A 20,784-nucleotide genomic window follows, 5' to 3' on the forward strand; every position below is an offset into this window, starting at 1 on the left:
GACTGCTGTCCTGCTTGGATCTCATCAAGATCAGGCAATTTATACTTTTAATATAAATGAAACATGAGTCATCAGACTGCAATCACTGCATCAAAGAAGGCATGAAACACTGGACTTTTTTCTCTCTGTTTAGCTGCAGAGCCTGTAACAGACACCACTTGCAGCCACGGGTAGCTAGAGAGGGGAGAGTAGTTTCTATCCTTAACCAATCTCATATTGCAATTAAATACCAATAAAAATAATAAATGCAAAACTGGTCAACAAAAAAATTGGGAGGCCAGCCCTTGTCTGTGTCTGAAGAATGTTCACACTGCTTAGGGAGGAGTGACAGCCCCTTCATCCTCATGGTTTTGGCCGCTAGCTGTTAGCAACTGCCATTACTCCTAGCTCATTTGAAAGTTCAGGACGACGGACTGCTGACAACAGGCATATAGAAGGAATTTTAAAATAAAAGCATAGCTTAAAGGTGACTGTGTATATGGATGTTATGACTTTCTACTGATATGACTGGATAGCTGATCAACCAATTAATGGATCGATTAGGGGTCGACTGATATTTGTTTTTCAGATATTGATACCGATTATTAGTAGTTCATGAGACTGATAACTTATAATTTCAACCGATATGCACTTTTTATATCATAAAATGTACTTAAAATTGTATGATCAAAAAATTAAGGGAAAATAAGCAACTTAGCCCAAGCTCTATCAGCATAAGAAAAGGCACACAACTGCACAGTACTGGGATGCCATACACTCACTGTGTCAGTGGCACCCAGGCTTAAGTGTTGATAGGCTAGTACCTCATGTGGCATCTAGCCAAAGAGAGAATGAGTTTTGTATACAGGACGTTTGGTGATACTGTGGAGAGTGAAAACAAAGCCAGAGGGCAAGATGTACCTTGCAGTCGAGCCCAAGAAGAGCACTTTCTGATTAATTAATTTTACCAGTTATTTTTACAATAAAATGCCAATACCAATAATCAGCAAAATGCCAAATATCGGCCTTGATAATCAGCCAGGCTGAGAATCAGTCTACCCTACAATTAATATATATTGATTGATCATTACATTTTGTTTATACTGAGGCAACAGTAATTTTAGGCTCCTTCATAACCAGCTAAAAACTTCCCGTTCAAGCTTTAGTTAGCAAGCATGTAGTGTTACAGCCCCTCCCCCATTTTCCCATGCTAATATGAGCTCATATAATTTGAAGTATATAATGCCTATGCAATAAAGAACTGTGCCACACACATTGGCTGACCACAAGCGCAAGCATCTTTCCTACAGGACTCCCCTGCCTCGAACTCCGTGAGGAATCCCAGCCACAGGCTTTGAACTGTGATTTGTGTAAAGTACAACAGTGAGCCCCCTTTAGACTGACACTAAACCAGTTTAAATCAGTCCAACACTGATTTACGTCACCATTCTCCTCTTTGTCTCTCCTCTCTTCTCCTGCTGGCTTTTTCAAATTCATCCTCCTGCCCTCAGTAACCACTGCTAAAGGGTGAAGAAGTTTACTTAGTCACACCGAGTTTACCGAGACGAGGAAAGTCTGTGATTCTGTGTGTGTGTGGGCGAAGGTGTGTATGTGTGTTCACTCTCGCGTGTCAGTGTGGTTTGCTCGTGTATGGGTGTGTGTGTGTGTGTGCGCAAAATTCAGAAATGTACACACACCCCTGTTTGATCCAGAGCTAGCCCCGCAGCTCCCAGAGACTCAACAAAAGGCCTCCTCTATCCATTGTATGAGCTGTGTGTTTCCCAGGAGAGCTCGGGCTCAGCGCGAGAAGGGCCCCAGATCGCTTTCTCCTGACATGGATGTTTATTCACTCTATGGTCCAGCAGAACACCCTCAAAAAGGACCGGCCTTAGCATTTTGATGCGTATGACACATGGTTTCAGAAAAGAGACGAACGGCTGGAGGGTGTGAGGAAGAAAAAGAGAAACGGAGTGTCTTGACAGATGAGCAGACATGCAAGACAGACAGATAGATAGATAGAGAAGAGGGCCTGTCTGTGAAGGTGCACTCATATGAAAAAGAATATTCATGCTGTTCTCCGCCATTTTATTTGCTCCTTGTCTTTACACTAGTCAGCTTTCTTGTCAACCTTGTTCATGAATGTAGATCCACGCGGTGGGTGGGTAGAGATTCCCCCCCTGATCTTGACAAGCTCTCCCATCCCTGACTGCATACTAATTTCCTCCAGAACTACTGAACCAATGCAAAACAAATACAAATTGCCCAGGCTGCTTTTCAATGCTTGAGAAGCAGGAGGTTAGCAGATAGAAGCTGTCTATTGTGGGTCTGCGATTAATCAGATTGTCTGCTGTGGACGGAGGAGCTTATGGGATGGCTGTTGTAGTCAGCTATAAGATATCTTGAGGCATTCGTCAGTATTTCCAAGTTTTAAATCCTTAGCTGATGAGGAAGAGAGGTTTAAAGAGCGACTCATTCATTCACTAGTCAATTAAAAGTTCATCAAATTTTCAATGCAACCAGATGCACAAGAGTTGCCTTTTAATCTAACTTAACCCTAGCCCAAACTCAACTGGTTTCAACCACTATTGTAAGACAATGACACAAAAACAGCAGGGTGGTGCCGAGGTGGGCCAAATGCTGGCATCAATACGGTCACTGGAAAAATTGCTGCCACTGAATGGATTTTTGCAACACCCTCATCACTGGATTAAAAGCATGTGATGTGTTGTAGTGCATATGGAGGAATAACCAATGCCACTGTTCACATAGTGGACAACAGCTCAGACAGAACCCCGTTCTCAGCATGCTTCAACACTGAAGAGAAGTCAGGTGTCAGAAAAGAAACAGTGTTATAGGTCTATTTTGATATCAGATTTTTAAAATACAATATGATACTACCAAAAACATCAAACTATCAATATATGGCCATATCAACAGAAGTCCTAGCTACCCAGTGGTGGCTGATTTGTCGTTTTTGTTTACCAAAAATTGCAGGTAAACTCCCGCACAGTATCTATTTAATTTAGATAGTGTCTTCTTTTAATTGCATGTGGCAGCTTTTGGTTGAAAATATGACAGATGATCTGACTTTTTTAAAAGCTTCAGTACTTTGGATACCATCAATCATTAAAATAACTGAGGTTGTCTTTTTTAAAACACATATCATAAAGTTTAAAAAAATGTTTTCTTGGGACATCTCCATAGGACAATAACTGATTTTGACAACAGCAGATATCCTGGTGGATTCTGCCGATCACTTAATAGACGATGATTTGTCCTCGGCTACTCTCTCTCTCAGATGTTTGACTGCTATCTATCAAAGTACTTCTCTCTTTGCGACAATATCTAAAAGTTTCCTTGAGATTGAGAGTGCCTGCGGCATTGGCCATGGATCTCAGTAGAGCTCCCTAAGCTGACAGCTGAAAACAAACATGGTTGGCTGATACCATCTTATCTGTTCAACACCATTATCGTCTAAAATATCGCTATACTCCCCTCCTTACCCCTACTCACCCACCCTCCAAAACCAGACTTACTCCTCTCTCCTTCTACTCTGCACCCTTTGAGGGGGGAAAAGCTTGTGTGCTAAAGCTGAGAGTGAATGTAAGCCATTGTTATGGTGTAACCAGACTCCACAGCAGGTTGTTTGATCCTGTTTTGGGCCTGAAAAGCCTTTTTTTTTTTTTTAAACTCAAACCACCACATCAGCTGAGAGGGTCAGACAACAGAGTCTATATGTAGAGTCCTCTGTCTGTCTGCTTCTTTCTTCTTTTTCATCCGTACTTTGTCTCTCTTTGTCAGGCTAAATCTCTCATCCAGATTCAGGTTGGAGTCAGGAGCTTTAATTACCATAAAAAGGAGCGTGCACTTACTCACACACTGTACTTAGACATGAACATATGCTTTTAGGCACACTCTGTCGCTCTCAATTTCTCCCCTATTCTCTCTCCCTTTTTCTTTAAACAGGATCTCCTTGTACCTCTTTCTCTGGGATTATATTTCTCACTTGCACCTCTGCCATGGCAAAAGCAGAAAAAAAAAAATCTACTGGAAAGCGTTTCAATGACACAACCTTTAGTAAATTGTTTTGTTTGCCCACAATACTTCCCCATGATACATCCAAGCTCTTGTTGTGTTCCTGTTTACCCAACATCATTTCATTATTTACATTACAACATAGAACCATGCCGGCGTATTGTCGACTATTTTGGGCGCTGACTTGCACTTCTGCGCCTTTGTTACTGTTTTGGCATTGTGTTCTCAATTTATGATCTGTTTGCCGTTCAGCTTGGACAATGTGCATGCAAATATCCTCGTCCCATTATGCCGGCTGTCTTTGTATGTCAGCTTTCTTCTCTAAGAGGTATAGGGCTGGAGGGTGGGGGCTGGAGAGATGGCGCTGTATGTTTTTTGGATTTGTAGAGGCACACGCACACGCAAAGGCACACCCATCTGTGCCCTGAACCCATTTTAGATGTGAGAAACTGTACCTTCATTTGCATAAGAATAATTGACACTTCAAATTAGTCTTCCAATCAAAGAGGATTCCTTTTTTTTTTTTTTTTCAGCACATGTGCAGCCACTGAGCACTGCCATGCTGGTGAATATGAAAGGGAGGGCAAAAGAGAGCACGGATGGGGAGGGGACACATCATAAAAGATTAACCCTTTCATTTCCTTACCTCAGAGCGGAGAATTTGATGTGCCCTTTTATTGGAAGTAAAACTGGAAATACAGTAAAAACAGACATTTGCAGGGGGCGTTATGAATGATTTCTATTCTAAATCAAGGGATCCTATGGTCACCTCCTGGTGAAAAATGTTTTTTCACTTTGATAGCGATTGTACTTTGTAAGCCTTAGGTGCTCTGACTGGGTTATGTGCATGTTTACACATCTATACTCACCTCAGTGGCATTGGATGCAGGCCAAGAGAGTGAGTGCTATTAAGCTGAGTGTGTGTATGAAGTATAGATGTGTGTGTATTGACGCCTTGCCCACATTAAACCATTAAAGCAAGTGTGATGTTGAATTATTGATAATGGCTAATGAAAAGGATCAGTTCAGGATAAATTACAGGCTTAACCAGAGCCCTTAGGGCAAACACTTACATTCACACATGGGGAATGTTTCCCCCCTTTTAAGAACAATTTCAGGTCTGTTAGATCTAAATTGGTGCTGGTATGGCATTAAATACTATCTGATGTCTCATTTTACCATCTGTGCTCCAATTTTATAATAGTTTATTGTAGTTTCAGGTCCAGAATAGGGTTGAGAATCATAGGGTTAAATCATGAAATGACCACCATCAACAATACGTTAATAAAGTATTTCTGTGATAATCATTAGGGACGCTAACCTTGCAGAGCAGATGGATACACCTGTTTCCTTGTTTTTCACTGGCGAATCCATCTTGTTAAGCTCCCATCTGAACCGTTTGGGCCCGGTTAGAAAGTGACAGGACCAATCAGCGACGAGGGGTTGTACTTTCAGGCGCAGCAGAGTCGTGACGTAAACAAGCAGCAGCAAGAGCTGGTGCAGTTATGGAGGGAGAGATTAGCGTGGATGCTGCTGAAGTGCCAGTTTTATCAAAACTTGACAACATTTCTTCATTAAAAGAAGAACAAAGAACAGCAATGAGTTGTTTTCTTTTCAAAAACGACAAAAGTGGAGTACTGACATGTCTATAGTCACTATGTTTCATGTTATTCCTCAATAGCTCCGCATGCGCAGCTCGATAGCAGCTACGTCAGGTGTTTCGTTGCTCTTATTGGCCCGTAGAGATGTGACAGACAGAACGTTCATCCAATCAGACTCCGAGTTTTTTTCAAAGCCTCTGCCTTTTCTCAAATGTTTCCTATTTAAGTTTTCCCAGATGGATGTGTGAAACACATCCATCTGGCATGTGAGGTTATAGGGACGCACGATGCTGGATTTTTGCAGATATGCTGTTATTTCCTTACTCATGTTTGCAGACATCGATACCATTATAAACAAGCCTCTGCCTTAAAATTCATGAACCTAATACTCACCAAATGAGAAGAAAGGTATTGGAAAGGTTTTTGAATATTCAGTCACTATTTCTGAAAAAAAGTCTGAAGATTTAATGCAACTATATCTTCATTTAAAGCTATGTTCTTTCCTCTTTTTTTTTTTTTTGAACACCCTATTTTAATGTGGTACCATCGCCATACAGCCGTTGTAACACAACAGACATCTATTTGCCTTGTCCACATGTGACATAGGCGTGTACTTTTGAGAGCTTTTCCTTATCTGTCTTCATCCCGTCCACACATACAACATATAAAAAAAACCTCTTTGTCCAGATGAAAACGCACTGCTGTAAAGAGCATGCCATGTCAACAACAGTCTGTCCTTCACTGTGTGGGCGAAGCAGCTCACTCACAGGCAGCAAAGATGACCTTAATGTGCAAAGATTCTCCTGTGGTTCCTCTGTATTGATGTCCCATATACCTGAGCCAGGTATTGTCCAAAGACTCCTAGGAGTGTTGTTAGAAGCATCAGTGACCTCCACAGTCTATTCAGGCGTCTCTGTTTATCAGTATAGTGGAGGTGACTGTGTATGCATGTGTAAGCAATATAAAGGTCCAGTTAGTACAAGTTTGGCTAGACAACAACAGTGACAGCATCATACAGCAGTGATGTCAGAAGAGACAAAGGAGAAAAATAAGCACACCTCTTAGCATCTTTACATTTTCTTGTTACTTTCAAACTTAGAGGTGCAGGAAAAAAATTATTCATGTCGGAATTGTAAATATTGTCTACGTTTCTAAATCGATTCCAAATTTCCAAGAACTAATATTTTCAAACATATTTTATTACATCCTCAGTGTAATTTCAACCGCAGACCCACTGCAAGTATTTTCCTCGGTGTGCTGTCTCCGACACTGATGCTGCAGGAGGTGTATGTGTTGTTAGCATTAGCAGCGCTAGCTCTATTGGTAATGTTAACATTGCTGTGTCTGACGTATTAACTGTTTGTGCTGTCTGTGGAGCCCTGAGTTACTCAGCTCGTCCTGTCTTCCCAAAAGAAAAGTTTTGACTCACCGTGGATTCTACAATCCCAAGTATGAGGAAGCCTGACCCGATGTATCTGCTTACTGTGCTAATCTAAAGTATTGTAGCCTGCTTTAGGAACAGTTCATATGCCTGAATTCACATGGTGGTGTGAATTTGGACAGTGACTATATGAGTGCATCTGGGTCAATAACAGATATCGATGTCCATATCATATCTGCTAAGCATATATTAGACATCGAAAAGCTAAAAAGTCTCCAGTTAACACGGTCAATTTTTATAACACAACACCTGTTCTCCTACACCACCATTAACATTAAAGGCTTCAGATTTATGATTTTCTTTATCAGCAAGTTTCTGATGAAAAAGTTTCTGCTTAAGCCCACACATTTTATTCTTATTAACATATTTTGCAGTTGAAATACAAATTAATCTTTTATTTGCTATGATCTTAATTAGCTGATTAAAAAAATGCTAAAAAAAGAAAAAAAAAACATTTTTTGCACATTTGAGTACTGACATATATTACAGAGATGTGCCATACTGTTAGCATAAGTAGCACAACAGTCACATCCAGTGCTTTTAGGTGAAGATGCAAATGTCCCTTATTGGTAGTAGGATTGACTTATTTATTCACTGCCATTTGGTGTCAGTTTTACTTCTTATCATTCATCTCTTCTTTCCTTGACTGTTCAACATTATCCTCTCTTATCTCTTCTTCTATCCTCATGTCAACTTCTCCTGATTCATTAGATATGTCTTGCTTTTTTAAGTTAAAATAATATTGGGAGCCCGCAATTTTAATTGTAGATAAGTCAGAACAACAATATGATGCAATATCAATATTTGGCTCAACCCTGGCAGAAAAGGTCTACACTGGGACAGTAAAGCCACGGTGTGCTTGCAGGCCTGCCCTGAAAGAGCAGAGAGCCTTTTGGAAGCCGGGTTTTTCAGTGAGAATAAGGGACAGAGAGCCTTTTGGGGGGGAAGGGGATAGAGAAAGGGGGTTGAGGGTTTCAGGGAGGAGGGGGAGAGAGTTCGGCGCCAGCCCCTCCGAAGCGCTCAGCATCCCCCCGCTTATGGGATGGCGGATGTGTCTGGGGGTATCCATGACAACACGGCTGCATGCCAGGGCCATACCGCGGCAACATGGCCAAGAAGAGTTGGTGTGTGTTTGTGCATGCAGATCTATTTAGGCCCACATATCATGGTGGCATTACTATTCACACAGCCAGAAAGCCTGCAGTTAGACAGGACTGTTTCATGGACACCTGTATTTTAGGTTTGCAACACAAACATGCCTACTGTTTAGTAAAATAAAGCTGGTTTCAGTGGTTAAGAAGTCAACTTGAGCTAATGGTTTGGCTTGTTCTATACATCTTATACTTTCTAAGTCAAAGGCAGGCGCACCCTTACATTCTCCCAGGTCATGATGCTCAGCTCAAGACTCCCTAACAAGCATGCACACACATACACCTTCACACACAGACTCACCACATCTTACTCATAGCTCTTGCACAGATCAAGCTCTGTTATAATAATCCCAACTGGGACAGCCTGGATTCACACACAGAAAGAATCTTCATAATGATGCACTGATGACTCCTTAGCGTGTGTCTGTAAAAAAGAGACACACAAAGTAAGGTGCTTTATGTGTCACAGGTTATATGCTGTTTTAAATTTCCAACCCATAACCCTGCCAACACTCACGTGCACAAATACACATTTACGGAGTCAACTCAGATCCAGTGGGAATGTATTTTTAACCCAAGCTGCCTGTGCATTTGCTCAGAGGTTAAAGGCCTGAATGGTGAATCAAGTAAATAATTCACAATAGCTGAAACTCTTTCGATGTAACCCTCAGAATGATGGGGGGAGGGAGAGACCAAAGAGACTTAGTTACATAGTGGCACACAATAGTTCTGTCCACTCCTTCTAACTGTACAAAGAAAAGAGAAACAAGTAGGTCAAAATTATCCAGTGAGAACTGATTTAATGCATGTTCTGTCAAATGTGCACAGCTGTATGCATTCTATGCAAGTGTATCTACTGTTGCTTGTTAAAGTGAATGCCATCTACAGCCCTAACTGTATGACCATCCTTTGTTTTTTAGGTGAACAGGGAACGAAGATTATGACCCAGAAACAAATGGCCTAACGACTGGACTCTCCAGGCTAAAGATGAGAAGGATATTCAGCTGATCTCAGAGGTGATTATACGCTCTCCTTTCAGAGATAACGTCCTGCCCTCTTGTTATATGGGCCATATTTTACAAATTCCCTGCTATGGATCAGCAGTCTGTGCATCCTATTTCTCAGAGAATTCCACGTAAAAGTGTCTGTAAGACATTTTGAGTGACATTGCTTCTGTCAAACGGCTGATTGAAGGAGACACAGAGAGAAATGCTGTGCTAATGAAATCGTCTGACCCACATCCTTTAGTGCTATCCATTTCTCCAAAGACACAGAAAGGGCATTTATACAGGTAAACCATGACTGGTCCCTGAAGTGAAGGAAGGGTTTTTTTTCAGAAGGAAGAAGAGCATCCATTATTTACTATACCAGGGTTGCTAGACACTTAGGAGATAATGCAGTGCTTCAAGCATACAAAACATAGAGCCTCCTTGGTGCTGGGGAGGCCATTGTTGTGTGTTTTGAACATGTCTGTTTCCATCCATACTGACAGATAAAAAGAATATGTCTCCCTCAGGTTCAGAAGCACGGACATAGATGGATAGAGAAAGGAGAGGATGGGATGGTGGGGAGATGTGTTTGTGTGTATGTCAGTCATATTTTTGTGCATGTAGGGTATCCATACATGCGTGTCTATTTCTTGCCCCAAGTCTGTTTTTTGGCATCTGTGTATAGAGCAGAATTGGTCCAAGCCTACTCCAGTCCTCGATTATAGAATGCAAATGAGGTATTCTTTCACATTGTGAGAGCACATGTTTGTACCTGTATGCATTAATGCATATGAATGTTCCTTCTGCACTACGCCTGTATAAGCAGTCTCCTCAAGCTCAGAGAGGCTTCAGTCAAGTCTTATTCTCTGCAGATCAGCAGCAGCATCAGTTGCCTCCTCATGGTGAGCGAAGCCATCTGACTGCAGTCTTCTGGGAGTAGTTAGCAGAAGGAGAGCAAGGCATACAACTCCTCCACCATGTTTCAGACTTGGGGCAACACCAGGCTCTACTTTCTGCCTTTGTCAGATTTCCCAAGGGAAACTTTGACATGAAATCCTTTTTTGTGGATGAGGGGAGCCCACTCCCCAAATTTTTGTATTTTTCTGCATAAATGCGCATTGTGATGGAGGGCATGACGACGATGCATGGTTGCAGATCTGCTCTGGGAAAATCTCAGCTGCTGGCATCAAAGAATACCCAAATTTAGAATAATATTATACAACTCCTTTTATTGCACTTTAACTCTAGAGATGCTTTTGATGAGTTTGAGGACATGTTAAAAATAAATCAACACTGAGGTATATCATTCTCTTTTAAAGAAATTTGTTTTATCTTTCATTTTTTAGCTTTTGCTTCATTTTGCTAAAACAACATTGTATCTTCTATCCATTTTAACAGCCAAGGGCTTAACACAACAATAACTTTAGAGAATAGTGTTGTGGAAGGAAAGGCATGCACAACTTGATGTTCCGATTAATTTAAATCACCAACAAAATACAAAAAAGTTTAGAGATGCATGATATTATCTGCATGATATTGGAATCTGATGATATCAGCTGCTGATATTTATGACCAATATATCAGCTGTAAATATTCACTTTAAATACAAATAATACTATTTGTGGAGTTAAAGTTGAGACTAACAAACTTACGTCAGCTGAAGTCAAGAACAGTGTTTTTTTCTTTGTTCATCATAATTCCTTGGACCTCGAAATATATTCTAGTGAATGAGGTTTGTTTATTAGTTTATACTTTAAAAGTGTGTTTTAAGGGCTAAAGTTTGAGGTCTGGACACCATGTATATATCTCAGTATTGATAACTGTATTAGGCAAAAATCCAGCATCATATCTCCCTATAAAGTTAGATAAGTTAAACTGGAACTACTATAGAAAACAGATCATACTTTTGTTTGTTAATGGAGCATACTTTTGTTATAAGTCTTATCAGAGGTCTTATCGAAACTTTTATATGTACCATTGACCAGAAGAAGATAAAGTACATGGCTATTGTACTAAAGTAAAAGTACAGTTACTCTGGTTAATATTTACTTTGGTAAAAGTTAAAAAGTGGTCTATAAATCATCTCAAGTAAAAGTCTAAAGTAAGTCATTTCAAGTTTTTGAAGAATATGCACTGAGTCACAGGTGGGAGCTAACTTAGTAGGTAACCTCCCACATGGTGCAAATGTGTCTCACAACAAAAACAAAAACAATCCACCAGAAACATGAGCAAAAGAACCCCAGCAGGGGTCATTGTACAACAGGCAATATCCAAACACAACTACACACATCTAAAACATGTCTAGAACACTCAGCACAAGGGCATGATGGGAATTCCGCAAACACATACCCCCAGATTTGAAATTGTAGTGGCCACTAGCTTAGATCAGAACTAACACGGATCAACACTGTCAAATAACTCAAATACTGAAGATCATTTCACTCAGAATGGAGTCAAAATCAACTTGGAAATGTTTAACTCTGAGAAGTCAATACTCCAGTTTTTGCGTTTTTCGATGTGATGTGGAATCATTCTCTCCCTTTGTGCTACGAGCCAATTGGTTTGAAGTTGATGAACAGAATGAAAAGCTTCAAGTTTGTTAAAGATGATCCTTTTAAAAATCATACTAAACATCCTCATTTTACAGCTGGACATTAGTAGGGAAACCTCCTTACACTACTGAATGTATGACTCGGTTAAATATCATATTTTAGTCAAATACTTTTCCAGGAAACTTTCAAGCATTATATCAAGCAGTTGTGAAGTTGTTGACAGATATCAAAGAATTATCATTTTCTTAGATAATTGTTCTAAGTTAGGAGCAAGTACTACTCTATCTTTTAAAATACTTTGGTATTTCTGTAGTATTTAGTTGCCAACAGTTAATTTTCCAAGTGTCATGTCACACACCTTCTTTCAAAATAGAGCTGTTTGTTAATATTGAAGTTATTTCTCTACATTAGGATTGGCAGTATTCCTTTTTAGAAACCATTACATCCACCCTCAAATTTTAACCTGGATGTAAGGTATTACCACCAGTCAGGTGTTTAAAATCCACATTATACAAGCACTGTGCCAGGCCATGACACAGGAGCTTCTATGCACCGGTGTGTTTGTGTTTGTTGTTTGCCAAATTGTCCCAACATCATTAGCAGGAGTTCTATTATCATTCTTAAGGCATCTTCACTAACAGACAGTGGATCTGCTGGTGGGAATGGACATATTCTCCCAAGGCGTTTATTATAAACGTGCTCATTACGCAGCACTGTCTTTATAATTAAAGCAATAACGTTGCTATTTTTTAATACCTCGGGATACAATATTAATGCCCAATCCTATTCTACTTGGAAAAACACCTGCAGTGTCATTAGTGATACAATAATGGCCACATTCTTCATATGCTTTACACTTTAGTAGCAAGAGTTACTGCAACTATTTTAATTAAATACCAGGATTTGATCGTCACATTATCACTTCTATTTTTGATGTAACCAAGTAATCACATACTGAGAGAAATGCACAAAGCGCTCCTACATACACACACACTATAGACGTCATCCTTATATCCAAGCATTAAACTGCAGAGTCAGCAGGGAAGATGAGGAGGATGCAGAAAGGTGCACATGTAGCTTTGACTAAGATCAGCTGCCACAGATAGACAGGCAGGCCAGGCTTTTTCAATGTGTGCCCTTGAGGTGATGTGAGCAGGCAGAGGTTTGTGCTTGAGTTGTCGAATCCACCTCCCTTCATCTTTTAGAGTTTGGCTGTTGATGGCCCAGGGACCTCCTGCCAACCCCGAACTCTCTGTACTGTCAACCAAACATCAGAGAAATTTGTAGAAGGAGGCAGCCTGGCCAAAACACTACTTTTGTACATTCTGAATTCATCAGAAAAAACAGAGATTTGCTGACTTTTAACAACTTTCAATGGATGTACCCATTTTCAATAGATTCAAAGTGTCTGATGGAATAAATCATTAAATGCAACAAGAGTGACCCCTTAGGAAACACCTCTGTTACAGTCATGGAGAAGAGCTGCTCCAATCCAGAAAATTCCTCCAACACCACCAATAATAATGCAGTATCAGCCAGTAGAGCAGCCACTGATTCAATTCCTCAACTTACAAAGCCCCTTTAAAAATCGTTTCAGAATTGATGTCTTCTTTACCACTCTAAAAGACTACACCAGTAAAGCACTATCACCATCATAGAAGTACAGCTTCCACTGGTAACTACACTTTAAAGGTAGAAAAGAAGAGCTGATCCCTCAATATTCTCATCTCTGCAAACAACGACGATGTCAGCACTCCTGAAAAGATACTAGTAAAAACAGCTTCAAAAACAAACAAAAAAGTTTTTGTAGTTCTATCTAATTCTAGATTTTCAATTTCTTTATTTTTCTTAGTTTGGATTTTAGTTCTCTTTCATTCACTCATAGCCTGGAAACGCAAAATGTTTAGCAGACTTCCATAAAGGCCACAAAGTAAAAGGCCAGGTCTTTTAAGTCTCATAAAGGTAGTGCAGTGATGCTCTGTATCAGTTAGAAATAAGTGGACCGATCAGTGTAACATCGTCATCATTGCTAGTTGGCGCCAGAATTACAAGTCGATAAAAATGTATCAATATCATCATGAATTAAAGTGCAAAATGCCAGTCAAATATTGTGACCAAGCTCCAATACAGAAGCCCACTAGCAGGCTGTAGTTTTAGTTAGTGGCAACTGTCATGCTTAAAATGCTCTAACAGAGAAAATTTTAATAGTGTTTATGATTTTTTACCTTCAAAGAAACACAACTGCTGGTGTTAAAATATGTGCTCTGTCCACAGAAAATGCTATGTAGTTGTCCCTTTTTACTTAGGCTACCTCTGAGTATATACAGTGTGTAGCCAAACATCAGAATTGGGGGTGTATTAAGCGGCCACCACTGTGCCATGTCTGACCAATTGTTGGGGGCCAGTGTGGGCAAAATGTTGTAGAAGAATTTGGCTTTAAGTTAGTGGAAGGATATACTTTTTTAAAAATGAAAAATAAGCAATGGAAAAAGTCCCTTGAATCAGAAATGAATCATGATTAATAATCACAATTTCACTGTTGATCCAACAAAAATGATCGTCATTTTGATATCTCATGCATGGAGCTGTGTGGCAGTATTTTGCTCCAAAAGTTGAGATAAAGATGTAGGCTGTGTCTGGTCAAAGTGGCATGTAACCACTTTGTGGATACACTGGGATAGGATGATCTTAGAACGTGAAGAAATAGAATGTGTCAACCATCTGCCAAAGCACAGAAATCATGTTCTACCTTTGCAGCCCCGCGCTCCTCACTTAACATTTAGTCATTAAACATAGCCTTAAAATAGCTTCAACTGCTCTATATGGAACTGCTACATGGTTTCTTATCTGACAGGGTGCCAAAAAAATATTTATGTCGACGATCTTCACAAAGTTAGCAAATTTTTTTGACGATCTTAAGAGACTGCATCCCTAAAGGTCCGCTGGGAGTGAAACAGCGAGTAGATGTGACACACTACAGTCATCATAGGAGAGTGATGCAGTGACAGATCTATATGAAGTCTATGTGTATTTTTTTTCTATATCACCCACCCCTATGTACAACCAAGCAGCAACTCCTGGGTTGAAAAATAGAGCAAATGTGGAAATGCTACACTGCATTTCCCTGAGTGTCCGGAAGCCACATACATACCCAGCGTTAAAATGCTGATTTTTACAGCAAGAATTAGCCTAACATTTTTACAGCCTTGTTCATAAAGTTATTAGATTGAATAAATGATCTCTTTGGGGGCAAACACAGTACAGAGGATGGATTTTTTTCTCATTAACTCATCTGTTTTGGTTTGATAAGGATACAGTTATGCAAAATTAGCAACATGGCTGATGTGACTATAAGTCAGCAGGTTGTAGCTGTTTGTTAGGAGGTACAGGACCAGCCTCAGCGCTACTTCTTTGTTTCTAGGTTGACTCAAAGCTAGTTTGAGGTAGCGTTTCTTACAGGGGTAGACTGATTATTGGCCTGGCCGATTATTGATTCCCATACTTGGCATTTAGCAGATTATTTTATAGATAATTGATCAAATTAATTAATTAAAAGGTGTGCTTCTGCACTCCAAGGTACATGTTCCCCTCTGGCTTTGTTTTCACTCTCTACAAACTGACCTAATGTCCCGCCCACAATACTATCTCACTGGCTTGAAGCAACAACTACCAGCCAGTCAACACTGAGGCCTGGGTGGCACTGACACAGGGCGTGTATGGCATCACTTCCTGTTTCCTGCTGCTACAGATGCTCTGTGTGGTTTTCTTTTTTTTTTCTAAGTAGCTTTACTTTTGTCAAAATAAGTACATTTAAACGCCCTCTTCAGTAACCAGACAGCTGATGTCACTGTGGCTTTGTCCAATATTTTCTTCAGTCTATGTTATTAACCAGCACAGACATGGATGTTAGCCTGCAAGGAAAAGTGAAGACTGGTGGTGCTAAAGCTCCAAATGTTAGCTACACTCTGCAAACCAATTTGACTTGACCAATTTGAATTGAAAATGGCATTAAATTGATAAATCAGCCATCTAGGAATATCCCTCTTATCAGATAAATATCTTAGTCAGGTAAAGGTGATTAAGGAACTTCTCTAGTCATGGGATCCTAAATTGACATGTTTCTCTGCTTTCATTGATGCAGACAATCACACTTTAGATTGAGGATTTAACTCAACGAGTTTGGCACTCTTCTGTTTCAAAATGACCCCAGCTGTTTTGTACAAGCTATACATTCATATCGGGCCCATGAATACCTCCCATGCTTGTCAGCAGGCACTATAGTTTCAAGGAAATATAATACCATAATGTCTTTCAGGAGGAAGGGAGTGTCAGGTATGGCAGTAGTAATGGAGGAAGTGCTGGAGGTGCAGGTAACCCAGGTTAGTCAGGGTGTAAAGGGGATCCGATAAGGCGTTCCCCAGACCCTCCAGTCTCCCAGTCTCCTCTATGAGAGAATAATAAGCAGCTGTAACCCTGAGACACTCCCAGGCCTGTGTCCTCAGCTACAAAAACCTTCAGCCGGCATCTTATCAGGTTCTAAGGATATCACGTAAGACAATACATGTGAGAAGTGCAGGGCGAACAATGGGAGGAAAGTGCAGCGTGATATGAGGGGGACTAATGTCAGCGGCTATTGTCGAGGCCTTTGTCACTGTCAAGTACACCGGGAACTCACAGCTCACTGAACTCCTTTCATTCAGGGATTTTAGCCATGGGATGTGATGAAAGTCTATAACAAGCACTGTCCCTCATGCTTTAGCAATCCCTTACTGTAGACACAGAGGTTAAGTGTTTTAAGTGTAACCAGCAGGTTGCTATTAGACTTTAGGTCAGTTCTGGGCACAAACTGCAGTTTTGAAGAACATGTAGCCTATATGTTAAGAGTTTGAAGAAGGCTGATAAAGCTTGAATGAAGCTTCAATGAATATGGTACAGAAAGTAAATAAACACCTGAAATTTCTAGAATGGTCATTAAAAGTCCTTTTTTTTTTTTTTCCAGGTAACCGAGTCCTCTGGATTAACAAGAGAAGAGTCTGGATTTTGGCTTCAAGACTTCTACACTTCAGATCGCTATCTCTGACACCTGGACCAGCACTGCACTCTTTTTTTTATTTCTGTCTAGGGGTGTTAGAAAATATACACTGATATATCGCGATATTTCGTGGCGCAATACTGTATTGATATTTTAAAATGCAGTATCGATATTTTTTTAAATAATAATTTACTTTGTGCAGTAGTTTGTGGTGTAATTTCACCCCCTGGCCGCTAGTTGGCAGCAAACAGTCACTTCCTCTTCTCCTCTGCTTAGACAACAAGCTCACACAAGACTTCCAGTCTGAGCGAGCCGGTTGCTCATGCCTACCGCTGCAGTGCAGCTTCTGCTGCAATTTGTAGCAGATATGTGGACTTATTTTGGCTTCCAAAACATTAAAGACTGTACAGACTTAAACAGGAGTCATGTTGTTTGTAAGATACGCCACGCCAGAGTGAAATACCTGGACAACAGGATGAACCTGAGCATCATAGCAATAGCTTAGCGGCTAACAGCTAACGGGAAAGAGGCCTGCTGAAGCTACCGCTGACTTTAACTTATGTAACCATAATTACCCAGTCAATACTTAATATTTTTTGTAAGGACCTGTGCCATCATAGTGTCGTTAAGAATGACTGTCATATGATTAAAAAATACACTGGCCCGTCACATCATGCCCTCCTCACAACACAGTCCATCAGTCCTTGAAGCTGGACATGAGGATTGGTCTTCCTCCACAAGCACCTTGTCATTACGTTAAGACATGCAAGCTGATGTACCATGAAAAGATTTACTCTATATTCATTTATATTTCCACTTTTCTTTTTGAAATCCTTAAAGCATTTTAATCCATTACAACAAATGGGAAAAATCCTCATCTTCAAATTGCACAAAAAAAGAGTTAAAACTCTAGATGATGCAGGACCATATATTTTTTAATACATCATATAATTTTTATTTATATAGTATACATACATTTTTAATACAATTTATTAATAGCTTAATTCTGTTATGTTATATTTCATAGTAACTTAAAATTACATAGTTATTTATTTCTATAAATAAACATAAATATAAACACCCACATATACGTACAAATATATGTATCTTAAATTACAAAAATATTGTAATATATCACTATCAGCACCCCTGTATCACAATACTAGGGCTGGGTATTGCCACTGATTTCCTGAATTGATTCAATTTCGATTCACAAGGTCCCAATTTGATTTGATTTCCGATTCAATTCAATTCAATTTAATATCAATTCATTTAGGGATACTTCAGCTACACTACCTGTTTTGTTTGAATATACAAGGGAGTATCAGAGAACTAATGGCAGAAATCATACTTTCAGTTTAATTAATAATTAGAAACCTTCTAACTAGGCACAATATTAAGAAAATTAAAGTTCACACAAAAAACTGACCCCAAACTTGTTTCCTGAAAATACTTTTCCTTGACCAACACATTTGATCAATCATCATAATAAAGCGTAACATACACTTAACAGTCAGTAAGAAAAGATCGATGTTTGGAAAAATGAATCAATATTGAAAACTGAAACAAAAAAATCAATCTGAATTAGAAAATCAATTTTTTGAACCCAGCCCTATGCAATACGTATAGTATCGCCAGATTGCTGCCAAAACACACCCCTATTTCTGTCAATGGAGAATTGCAAAATGTACAAATTTATGTACATATTTATTTATCCCAGAATACTGCTAGAGCTGGGTCTGGATTAATTTTTTCTGTAAAATCACAGAAAAAGTTTGACATATTTGAGGCCAATAAACTAGGAGGTTCTCAAACTTTTCAGCCCACAACCCCTTAAATAAAGGTGCCAACACCTAGGGACTAGTGGTGGGCGGTAAACCGGTATTAACACCATCACTGGTTAAATTTCTGCCACGGAATGGATTTTTGCAACACCATCATCACCGGTTTAAATGCCTACGCTGTTTTGTGATACACGAGGCATATCTGCTCCCACAGTTGGCAGCGTGAGTGATTTTGAACAGCCAAGGCCGAGTCCAGTTCTTAACATATTTAGCTCAAGCACTATATGTAGCCAGGTACCAGGGGCCCCCCAGGTTTCCTACATGTTTTTAAAAAAATACATTTTAGACTTTTTAAGACCTTTTTTATTAGGCTTGACCTGAGAAAAATCAATACAGATACAGAATAGAGCTGCACTGTTTATCACATGTCAAACGGCATAGGGCAATCATTTTTGGACCATAAATGCCCAAATTTCATGATTTCTTGAACATTTAATCCCTCTATTCTATCAATATGTCGCACACTGATACCTATCAAAACATAGTTTAGCAGGTGCACTAAGCAGATTCTAGAAAATGTAACTATTAAGAAGAAGATGAATGCATTTTTTGGGGAAAACCTGTTAAATAAAGGTGGGCTGCATGGATTTTTAAGTTGCCCAGCTGTTTGAGACCTAGACTCCTGTTTTACAACAGTATAGAGTGTATTTCATCACAGTGAGTCAGATCAAATCAGAGAGGGGTCTGAAGGTCCTCTCCCAGGAAAATTATATCCAACACTAAATTCCCTCAATTCCAGAGATTATTTATGCAACAATTTGTGAAGGATGATGTTTAAAAATTGTAAAAGTCAAAGTAAAGTGAAATTCAAATGTGCAGTTTAAGACTTTTCAAGGATCTGCAGGAACGCTGCCCCCATTGTACCTGAAGGTGGCTGCAGCCAACCTGATCACAGTCATTCAAGAATATTCATGTGAACACTGAAATTTCACGATTTTTAAGCATTACTTTGATTTTAGCATAAACCTCACCAAATGAATGTGTTTTTTACATTAAACTTATTTTAAGCAAATATTTTTATAAAAATTTGTATGTGTAAGAGGTACAATTTTAAAGTATTCTTTGTTTTTTGGATGGCATATCGCCACCCCATGGGGGTACAATACTCAGATAGCTTCAAAACGTGTGTTAACAGGAATGACTTCACAATTCATTTGAAAATATCTGTCTTTAAAGATGTAATCTGTGTGCAATATTTTGAAGGACAATAATCTGTCTGATCCAAACAGATGAAAAGTTGACGTTTGCCCATCTGTGATTCCCCCTCCCAGATCATTGTGAAGACATTTACATTTTAAATGGAATAAAACTTTGAGATAAAGACATCCTGTACATTTAAACCTGTATTCATTTCCTGTAATTGATGGAGTCTAACAAGTACACTTTTTGACAGCTAAATAAAAGCATATTTTTCCCTAAGGTGTTGTTTTAGTCGAGTTATTTCCTCCTTACAGTGTACTGCTCTGGCACTTCAGGTAAAGAACAATGTGCTTGACATAATTGGGTCCTATTTGGTTATGAAAAGAGCATGCGTGCTGATAAAAGCAGGCAGAGTGATCAAAGCAATGTGATCAAAATCCAACATCTGACACAGCTGTAGTTAATCTAGAGCGACTTCGGAAATGTGGGGAAACAATGTTTAGACAGTACCCTGAAGCCTCCCTGTTCAAAAACAGCTCCATTTCACATTCGGGGCAGTTTTAGGGTATTAGTGCTTGTCAAATTGATACAACTCTGAGTATGAGACTTAAAACAAGGCTGGAATAGTATTTTTTAAACTCTAGTTAATGTTTTTAGAGATAAATAATAATTGCTTTTAGTGGAAGTTTCCCAAAAAAATCCCATTCAAACTGCAAAAAAGGTTTAAAAGTAGGATCCATAACATCCCTGACAAATTATTTCTTATGGAAAGGGGCCCTAATTTTCCTCCCTTTTCTATCTTTCATCACTCTCCATTCATCATCCCATTTTCCTTCTCCTTCCTAATCGTATTAATTCTCTCTGTCCGTCCCTGCTTAACATTTATACAGACTATTTTTCTCACGCTTACCCATCTTCATTTCCTTTACCAGCATCACTCTTACCCTCTCCCCAAACTGTCTCTCAGCCCTATCAGTCCCTCCTCATCACCCCCCACCTTCACCCATTCTCTGTCTACCT

The 20,784-nt window shown here is 39.5% G+C and overlaps 1 long non-coding RNA gene across 1 annotated transcript in view; it reads left to right on the forward strand.

The window, feature by feature from the left end:
• LOC121510086 overlaps window positions 1-17,663 on the forward strand; it is a 50,463-nt gene extending 32,800 nt beyond the window's left edge. Inside the window, exons 3-4 of the long non-coding RNA XR_005991915.1 lie at window positions 9,128-9,223; window positions 16,748-17,663. This is a non-coding gene — a long non-coding RNA (uncharacterized LOC121510086). The remainder of the gene's footprint in view (window positions 1-9,127; window positions 9,224-16,747) is intronic.
• The last annotated feature ends 3,121 nt before the right edge of the window (window positions 17,664-20,784 follow it).

The sequence above is a fragment of the Cheilinus undulatus genome, linkage group 5 (genome assembly GCF_018320785.1).
Source record: "Cheilinus undulatus linkage group 5, ASM1832078v1, whole genome shotgun sequence".
Classification (NCBI taxonomy): domain Eukaryota; kingdom Metazoa; phylum Chordata; class Actinopteri; order Labriformes; family Labridae; genus Cheilinus; species Cheilinus undulatus.